Source organism: Medicago sativa, chromosome 1, assembly GCF_051527215.1.
Source record: "Medicago sativa cultivar Bolivia chromosome 1, Bolivia_mono, whole genome shotgun sequence".
NCBI lineage: Eukaryota > Viridiplantae > Streptophyta > Magnoliopsida > Fabales > Fabaceae > Medicago > Medicago sativa.
Genome location: NC_140749.1, coordinates 7448470 through 7459847, shown reverse-complemented (window position 1 = coordinate 7459847; position 11378 = coordinate 7448470).

Sequence of the window (11378 nt, the reverse complement as noted above, 5' to 3'; positions counted from 1 at the left end):
CTCTCCTTCTATAAGTTGATCATCTTTTTTAGTTGTCTGTCAACAACTCTTCTTCCTACTATACTAACACAATTCTCACACTAGATCTCAATTTAACTTGGAGTGTTTCGATATTATACCTATATCATTAGCTGCAAGGTTTGTATAGTTAGTTCAAATACCTTTTTACTTTATACTTATATTAATGGGTCATGTTAACCGGTGCCCCCGGGGCACTAGTTAAGGAAGCCAAAAGAAGAAATTGTAAATTAAAAAAGACACTTTTTAAACTTTTAATGCATTGATTACACAGCTTTTTATGCAAATGTTACTATATTTGCTTCCTTAATCAGTGTCCCGGGGGCACTGGTTAACATTTCCCTATATTAATTCATGTAATCATGTTCCAAGCAATTTCTAGTTCTTCATTTTCTTCATAAGCAGTATAGTTATTTCAGATAAGTGTTATACTGACAACTAACCAACTTACCAGTTGCCTCTATCAAGAAGTCTTGTATTTCATCTTACCCCTAGCTCATGTTCCTTTTTTTTTTGGTTAAATATAAAGGTATCACCTGCATACAATTGTCGAGAATAATCCGGATTCGTCTCTCCTAAGAAAGATGACTTACAATGTCGGATATGTAAGAAAATGACTTGTATTTTTAATGTTTAGAGGTTTTAGATAGATATGTGGTGTCAAAGTCTCTTATGGGGATGTATCGTTGGTTCGTTGTTTCTTCTGACGCTCTTCTAAATTCTCCAACAAGTGTCATCAGAGCTATGATCTAAACTCTCCAACAAAGTCCTTTGTGGTCAAATATTATTAGCTCGTTGTTTCTTCTAACGCTCTTCTAAACTCTCCAATAAGTGACATCAGAGCTATGATCTAAATTTTCCAACAAGTGATTTTGAGTGCGTGATGGAGTACAAAGAACAATGAAAAGACTCATTTTTATTAAATTATTTATGGAGCCTACATTGGTGGAAACTTTTATTTTTAGTCAATAAATACGTAGATCAAGTTTTGTAGCAAAATAAATAAATAAAAAGATAGCTTAAATGCACTTTTTATCGTTTATTGTTAAAATTGAAGTTTTGATCCTTCAATTTTAAAAATTAGTTTTTTCGTCCCCTTTTTTGAAGTTTTTGTCCCTCGTCTCATTTTTAGATATTTTTTATTATGTAGCTTATTAATTTATGATGTAGCAATGTTTATTAGACTACACTGAATATCCAATTCAGCAAAAATATAACTAATATTGTCACATTGTAAACAACTAATATTGTCACATTGTAAACAAATAAGATTTTTTTTCTTGAATCGGCAAATATTATTAAACGTCATCCCCGCAAGACGCAAGGTATGGGCGCGATAAAAATACAAATGGTGCCGCATATAGACGGTACACCATAACCACCTAAAAACACCCCTGAAGATAAACCCACCAAAACCAATCACCACCTAAAGAACAGACTTCAAAAAAGAAGCACTAAAACACAGTATCCACTAACCCATCGTCACTACTCACCCACAAAGAACACCCTCAAAATAAAAACTTCTAAACCCCAACACCGAAGTTGAGCCACATTTCGAAGAGCACCTAACCGAAAGATCATGCAGCTATCACAAACCTCGCGACCTCCGATCCACCGAAAGAGCACAAAAACAAAGCCCAAAAAACCAACTTGAGTCAAAGAACTGACTCCCGATCTCGAATCAAAAGTGATCGGCCCACCAGACTTAAACCAAATTAGCAGGGCACCCCTCGCCCCCGATAGACCAGAGAAGAACCAAATCAAGTCAAACAAAGATTGTAGCTAGACCCCGACTCCCGATCTCGAAGCCAAATGAACCGGCCCACCGAAAACTAGCACACAAAATGAAAGACGAAGGACATGGCATGCGAAGTCTAAACAACAAACAAATCAAAAGGAAAAGGTTCAACACAACGTGACACACACCTCCCAAACTCCATAAACACATAAACCACCCAAAAGAGCTAGTGACGACAAACATGGACCTGTGTAACAGAAGTTGCATCCAAAGGAAAAACACCCTAACAAAGCAACCGCCTCCTCACTTAAACACCAACCACCCCACCACAAATCATCACCCCACCACACATCACCACAACCACACTTCATCATCCCACCACATGGAATAACATCCTCCACCCCTGCATCACCACCGTGCATCACCATCACCGTCGCTGCTTCACTACACCGCCAAAACATCCTCACCAAGACACAAGTAACAACACAAACATAAATCTAGAGGAAGACTTGATCCAACAACAAAACACGGGCAGCGACGCCGGTTTGAAGCGGAACCACAACCCATATCATTTAATGCGGCCACCTGCAACAAAGAGAATGTGTTCGTCGCCGTAGTAAAAGAGAACTACGGTGGAGCATAAACGGCGGATCTGAACAGCCCTGTCGGGATCCCAAAACCCGTGACCTCCTCACATCACATCACCACCACCACACAACCTAAAACTGCCACCCAAAAGCACACCCCAAAGCACCGCAATCCAGCCCAAATCCTCCACCACGCCCAAAACCACCACCACGTATGGACAGACCGCCGTCGCCGTTAAAACCACCTTCGATGAACAACCCATGCTAACACCACCTTAACACCACAAACACTACGGAAACAACCTCACCACCACAAAATCACCATAACTCGAAACCTCTTCACCACCACAAAACCACCATAACCCAAAACTTCCACAAAACATATATCATCAAAAAATCTATAAAAAAAAAAAGATATATCATAAAAAAGGAGCTGAGAGACAAAAAAATCCGAAGGAAAAAATTTAAATAGAGAGACAAAAATTTTGATTTTTTAAATAAGAGGAACAATAGTCTATTTAAGCTTAAATAAATTTAAATTTAAGTGATGCACTGTATGTACACGATAACTTGCTGTGCAAGTGAAGGGCCACACATTAATATTCGAAATAAAAATCATATCAGTCAAAATAGGTGGTTACACTTACACATATGTTTGCAGTTAAGACCATATACAATGGGAAAATTTTTTCAATACCCTTCAACACCCACTTTTTCAATTCCCAACACTCCACATCATTTTCTCTCTCTTAATTCAACACCCATTCAATTTTTATCACTCCAATGGTAAATATTCAACACCCTACCCCACCACTTTTTATTTCTTATTCTTATTTAATTTTTGTTTTTATAATTACATAAAATTATAATTATCGATTTAAATTAAATTAAAATAATACAATTAATTTTTTTTAAAAACAATATTTATTGAAATATTTTTTTTTCTTAACTTAAAATGCAATACAACAAACTAAGCACGCGACACACAAATAGCTTAAAATGCAAGACAACAAACAAGCACACAAAACACAACTAATTTATTTATTCTGATACAAATCATCTTCAATCACGAAACATTCCAAACTTTGTCCATATGTGCTTCACGAGATCTGCTTGCAATTCGTGATGAACATTTGGATCACGCAACTCGGATCTAGCACGCACATGATTTGCAAAGGTGGGTAACACCTCGGTCGAGTATGGTTGCGGTGTACTAGATTCACTTCCCTCAGATTGCTCAAAATCGGTCCAACGTTGAGCATATGTATCTCTTTCATCTTCAACAATCATATTATGTAATATGATGCATGTCCTCATGATGATACCCAAATCGGCTATGTCCCACAAGCGAGCTGGTTCACGGATGATTTTAAATCGAGCTTGAAGCACTCCAAAAGCACGTTCGATGTCCTTTCGACAGCTCTCCTGTTGTTTTGCAAATAACTTATCGGGTTCACTTTGAGGAAGTCTAATTGACTTGACGAAAGTTGGATAAGAAGGGTAGATACCATCAGCTAGATAGTATGTCATATTATAGGGACGTTGATTCACAAAGAAATTCACCCTTGGAGTCTTTCCCTGTTCCACATCATCAAACACCGGTGATCGATCTAGAACGTTGATATCGTTCAACGTTCCTGGACATCCAAAAAAGGCATGCCAGATCCATAGATCATGAGATGCAACTGCTTCAAGAATAACTGTGGTGGTTCCCTTATCCCCCCTAGTAAATTGACCTTCCCATGCTTTAGGACAATTTTTCCACTCCCAGTGCATGCAGTCAATACTCCCGATCATCCCTGGGAACCCCCGCTCTTAGGAGTTGTATCCTCTGGAGTGACTTCATTGTCTCTTGTCATTTCTCCAACACTCTGAAAATTTTCATTCATCATCGGCATATAACCATTAAATGGGGGTGTTTGAGATGGATATCCCATCATAGATCTAGAATATGGATGAAAGTTGTTTGGAACAGAGGATGAGTGATTGAAATTTGAGGCAAAACCAAAATTAGGCATGTTTTGAGGATTTTGGTTGAGAAATTGATTTGGGTTTTGAGGATATTGGTTGGGAAATTGATTTGGGTTTTGAGGATGTTGGTTGAGAAATTGATTTGGGTGTTGATAATTGTTGGGATTTTGGTAGCTAAATGGGTAATCAGAAGAATTTTGGGTGTTGAATTGATTGTTATTGGGATCCATTTCACTAATCAAAGACTAAAACTTTAAAAGAAAGACTAATAATGAGATTAAGAGAGTGAAAAACTCGATTTTTTTTCTGTGTCCAAATGAAATGATCCAAGTCTCTATTTATAGAGAAAAAAAAATCACGAATTTTGGTAAAAAAAAAAAAAAAAAAAAAAATTATTTGCAATGAAATAATTGAGTCCAAATTATTAAGAAGATAAAAATCCAAGCAGCCAATCAACGCAAGCCACGTGGCATTATCTTTACCCCTTCCCTTTCTCTCACCGCGTGCCTCTGCTTCTCACCCTCCCTGTCGGCGCGTGACGTGCACGCGCCAGTTTCAGCCATTCCCGCTCGGCCACGTGGCAGTTCGCACAGTATTTCAACTTACTGAATTTTTTCATCCTCTCTTTCCTCTGCATAATATTCAATAGGGCATTGCAATGGTTTCAATAGGTTGAATTGTTTTTCAACAAGCCCATTGTAAGTGGTCTAAGAGAAGAAAATATCTCTATTTATATAAATAATAAATCAATCAAATTCTCGAGTATAAGTCAAACTTCAGGATATTCAATATTCAATGTACATCCTCCGGTCACTATTATAAGCAAAACTTTGCATTTTAGATTCATTCATTAAATGATGTATGTAGTCTATAATAAAGATCATATACATTATTAATTGAATATATCTAAAATGCAAAGTTTTGCTTATAATAGTGACCGGAGGGTGTATTTATTTTCACGGACTATTTTGCATTTTATATTAAGTCATGGATAATTGTGATAACGAGGTGTAAAGTCAGATACCAGAATAGTTATTTCCCCTTTATTTATAGCACATGACAACCTCAACCCTTTACCATTTCTATTCTATCATTTTGCGAAAATATTTTCTACCCTTACTTGATGCTGCACGTTTGTTCTAGAAACTACGAGCTTATCAATGATCACGTTTGATGCCTTCTATTTTATATTTTTTTTCGGCTACCCTAATTTCCACGTAAACTTGGTTATATATACGTGAATTATTGATAGGATTACCGAATTTTCTTTTATAATATTTTCAGATGTCATACATTTTATGAAGTGTTTTATTTTGTCTACTATGGATTATCACGTGTTATTTTTTCACCGTTACCTATTATATTTTGCATTTTATTATTCGTATGTCGATCCCTTTACAATAAACCCGAGCGGAGCACGGGTCCAAAATCCAGTTTCTTTATAATGTGTTTAGCTTTTAAAAAATCTAGGTGATTTACTAGTCACTGGGAATTTTACAAAGTGCGACGGAGATAACACACCAATGATTAACGTGATTCCGTTACTTTTACTGGAGCTCACAAAAAATTCAAACATTGTTTTGTTGTTGCTTTTAATGCTTCCTTAGACTCTCCAACATTAATACTGGATATTATGTCAAATTGTCAATGAATGTGAAACTATTGGTTTTTGCTTGCAAGTGAATCATAGTTTTGCATAGGAGTGTTCAAAATCAAACCAATCCAATAGAAAAACCGTAAATCAAACCAATCCAAACCGAAAGCGCGAAAAACCGCATTTGGTTTGGATGTATTTGAATCACTTTTTTACCCAACCGCATGGTTTGGTTTGGTTTGCGGTTTTCATTTTACGAAGCAAACCAAACCAAACCGCAACATAAGAAATTTTTTAATTAAATCTATGTTACCTAGACCAACACTCATAGAAACTCAATGGAACCTTTTATAAAATGACATATTTTTCTCTTGTTAAGTTTTTTCTTTGCCTTTTATTTCAAAAATGCATTTATGTGCTACTTGAACTTTTAGAGAATGATAAAATCTTAATCTTTTATATTTCTTACATAATAGAATTACATTGTGTTCACGTTTTTAATTTAGTTTATGTTGTTTGGTGAAAATGAAATTGTAATGCGAAACGAAATTAAAAACATTGTCGAAAACATTGCTGGAAAATGTTGTGTTTTACCTTTTTAACTCGATTTTAATGTTGAAAACAAATAATTTTATTGTCTCGAAAAAACCGCACCAACCGATCCAACCCAAACCGCATTGGTTTGGTTCGGATTTTATTTTTAAAGTCAACCGAACCAAACCAAACCACATGCTTTTTTATCTTATGCTTCGGATGACTTTTAGCCTCAAAACCGAACCAAACCGCACCGCGAACACCCCTTTGCATATCACTAATGTGAGTTTTGAGCTAGACTGCAACAGGGTTGTTAAGAATCTGTTTCCACCCAAAACATGATGCATTTAACTTTTTAGTGCTATTTTATCCAAAGTGTTAGAAGAAGTTTGGATGATTATAACTATTTGAGCACAATAGTTAAGCATAATCACGTATCTCAAAAAAAGGTAGAAAGAGAAAGAAGAATTAAATTGTGTGTATTTAAAAAAAAAAAAAGTTAAACGAAATGTATTTTAGTGTGTGTATGCGCTTGTGCGTTCAAGTGTATATTTGGTTGAGTATTGGAACTCGTAAAATCACAATGAACCACCACGATTTTGATAAAAGCTACACTTTGTAGCTTCATAAAATCATGGTAGGTCACCGTGATTTTTCAATCTCAGTGTTCAACCAAACATACACCAAATATTGTTTTCAAACCACTGACCATTTACAATTTTCCATGCCTTTTGCTTCTTTTTTTTTTTTTTTTAACAATACCTTGTTTATTCATAGACAAGCGATTAAAGTGATCATGACTTAACTCAAGTAGCTGTATCTCTAACTTAGCTCTAACTTCTTTATAAACATTCTAACCCGTATTGTATGTTTGATTCCACTTTTAGATGGATTAAAATTGATTCTGAAAATATATAAGTAATTTTGACATACTATATGTTCGTAGATTCAATGGAGGGTTCAAGGCTCGAAAGGGAAAGATAACTAATTCAAAGGTTTCTTGAAAGGATAGAATAATAATAATAATAATTTGAATATATAATACGCTTTAACATCCAGAAGAAAAAAAATATCCTACAGAAAGCGAGATTAAAGACAGGTAAGCATTGTTTGTTACCAAAGAAATGACAGGTAGCCTTCGGATAAGGGCCGGCGGTCCTACATAGAAACTTCGCCTAATCAAGGTGGAATCAATTATTCAACACTCTCTATCAAAACAAAAAAAAAAATATCCAACACTCTTTTGTCTTAATTAACCATATCATGAGATTCTTTAGGAAAAAACAAAACAATGTCATAAGATTCTTTTTTTCTTTTTTATATTTTATTTTTAAATTCAATAATTGTATTTCATCCGTGTAAGTAAACTTCATCTGAACATTCCACTGTTATTTTTTCTTTTTAAGGGTTCCCATTATTGATATTATTATTGATATTATTAGTGTGTGTATATATATAGACAGTTAATTTATAAGTTAGTAAGTTTCTCAAAAACTAGGATTTTTTTGATGGGATATAGTTTTTTAGTTAGAGAAATTTCACATTCTCTCTAACTTATCTTTCTCAATTCACTTATCCAGGAGAGCTGGTCTGGATCATTTTATGACCTAAAATCACTATCCTTTTGCATATTTTTCACAATTTATTTCAATGTAAATAAGTGGTTTTTAAATATATCAAATTTTTTCTTGTGTTTTTTCGTGATATTGTCATATGAGTGTGGCATTGTGTTGTTTGTCGTTTGTGTGGTGTTGTTTGATTTCGCCTCTTGTTACACTGTTCGTTTGGTTAATATTGAAAGATCAACTTCAGTCAATTACATATTCAATCAATGATTTGTACGTCAAAGTTACAAATCTGGAAGCATGAGTATTCCGGAAACTTAATTTTTATCATATTATTTATAAGCATTTTGCTGTTGTATGTTATTAACTTAAATGTTGTGAGTTTGTTCACAGATTCACCCTTTACATTTTTAGCTATGTTGAAGATGTTATTGTATCTAATGTGCCAATTTGAATGAATGAATATCGTTTTGTCTTTTTCAAAAATATCTCTAAAAAAAGAAATATCGTACAGATTAGTGGTTAAAAATTCACCCCTTAAGGTGGATAAATGATAAATTCGGGATTTAAACATTAGTCTTTACATAAATAATGCGATATCCGTACCAACTCACGAAGTCTTCGTAAAATATTTTATGGAGTATCAAAACAATTTTGCATAAATTTATTATTTAATTATAAAAGAATAAAAATATGCGTCTCAAATCTCAACAATTTATATCAAAAAATTCAAAAAAATTAATTAAATAAAAATGCGTAGCAAAGAATTTTTTTTTTTTTTGGTACAGAGAACTTTCTTTTTTTAATAGGGCGTAGCAAAGAAATTTTTTTTGAAGGAAGGGCGTAGCAAAGAAATTGTTTAGTACAAATACCTGTATGTGTTTAATTGATTGGGCACCTAACATTCTACATATTTCCTCTCAAAAAACATTCTACCTATTTTTTGGTAAATGAGACAATTCACACCTATTTAGCCCATAAAGAAAAACTCTCCCAAAATTAATGTTGTTCATATTAAAGACTAGATTCAAATTCAAAATTACTAAACTTTTATAAAAAATAAAATAAAAACAATATAAAACGAGAGATTAGAAGATTACATTATTGTTAAATGCATGCGTAAGGTAGTGAGATAGACTAAAATTAGAAATGTCATCAAAAATGTCATCAAAAAGGAGACGTTGAAGCTCTCTAGGAGGAGTCTCAATCATATGTAAATCAAAGGTGTCCAAAGATAGACTAAAATTAGCTAGCCAATCTGCTGATCTGTTTCCTTCACGCCATGTAAGGTTGATATGAACATGCCAACTCATGTTTTTTAGGTCACGAATGCGCTGAATCAAGGTAGGAACATTTCCATTAATGTTACATTTCCCTGTTACCATGTCAACTAAAAGTGATGAGTCGCTTTCCACTTGCAAGTGTGTGATCCCTTGTCTCCGAACCATATCCATACCGATATACATGCCCCACATCTCTGCATGTAACGTGTCACATGAACCTATCTTACGAGCATAACTATTCAAACAATTTCCACTGCTATCACAGTCACCGTAAATTTTACAAAGAGCGAAGGAGAATTCAAACACCAATGATTAACGTGATTCCGTTACTTTTATTGGAGCTCACCAAAAATCCAAACATTGTTTTGTTGTTGCTTTTAATGCTTCCTTAGACTCTTCATCACTATTATGTCAAATTGTCAATGAATGTAAAACTATTGGTTTTTGCTTGCAAGTGAATCATAGTTTTGCATATCACTGATGTGAGTTTTGAGCTAGACTGCAACAGGGTTGTTAAGAATCTTTCTCCACCCAAAACATGATGTATTTAACTTTTTAGTGCTATTTTATCCAAGTGTTAGAAGAAGTTTGGATGATTACAACTATTTGAGCACAATAGTTAAGCATAATCACATATCTCATAAAAAGGTAGAAAGAGAAAGAAGAATTAAATTGTGTGTGTTTTTAAAAAAATAGTTAATCGAAATGTATTTTAGTGTGTGTTCATTCAAGTGTATGTTTGGTTGAGCATTAGAACTCGTAAAATCACAATGAACCACCACGATTTTGATAAAAGCTACACTTTGTAGCTTCACAAAATCATGGTAGGTCACTGTGATTTATCAATCTCAGTGTTCAACCAAACATACACCAAATACTTCCTCCGTTTTTAATATAAGCAAAATTGATTTTTTAGGTTCATTCATTTAATGATGTATGTGGTCCATATTATTAACCACATACATTATTAAATGAATGAACCTAAAAAATCAATTTTGCTTATATTTAGAAACGGATGAAGTATTGTTTTCAAACCGTTGACCATATACAATTTTCCATGCCTTTTGCTTCTTTTCTAAAAAACTCCAATACCATGTTTATTCATAGACAAGCGATTAAACTGATAATGACTTAACTCAAGTAACCGTATCTCTAACTTAGCTCTAATTTCTTTATAAACATTCTAATCCGTATTGTATGTTTGGTTCCACTTTTAGATGGATTAAAATTGATACTGAAAATATATAATTAATTTTGACATGTATATTTGTAGATTCAATGGAGGGTTCAAGGCTCAAAAGGGAAAGACAACTAATTCAAAGGTTTCCTGAAAGGATAAAATAGTAAAAGTAATTTGTAGATTTGAATATATAATACTACGCTTTAACATCCGGGTGAAGATCCTCTCCATTTAGAAAATAAATGGAAATATGCAATTTGGAGAGAGATAGACACATAAAATAAGTAGTGGGTCCTACCATAAAGTGGGTCCCACCATGATTAATTACTTTTGACTTTTTTATGTGTCTTTATCTTTCCAAATGGTAGAAATGGAGAGGATAATAAATGGAGAGGATCTTCACCCCTAACATCCAGAAGGAAAAAAATATCCTACAGGAAGCGTGATTAAAGACAGGTAGCATTGTTACCAGAGAAATGACAGGGGAGCCTTCGGGTCAATTTACAAGAAAAGGATAAGGGCTGGCGGTCCTACAGAGAAACTTCGCCTGATCAAAAAGGTGGAATCAAATATTCAACACTCTTTATAAAAAAATTAAATAATATTCCACTCTCTTTTGTCTTAATTAACCATGTCATGAGATTCTTGTAGGAAAAAACAAAACGATGTCATAAGATTCTTTTATTTTCTCTCTTTTTTTATATTTTATATTTTCAAATTCAATAATTGTATTTCATCCGTGTAAGTAAACTTCATCAGAACATTCCATTGTTATTTTTCTTTTTAAGGGTTTCCATTATTGATATTATTAGTGGGTGTATATATAGAGAGATAATTGTCTCCGTGAGCTTAACTCAGTTGGTAAGAACAATGCATAATACTCCCTCCGGTCACTATTATAAGCAAAA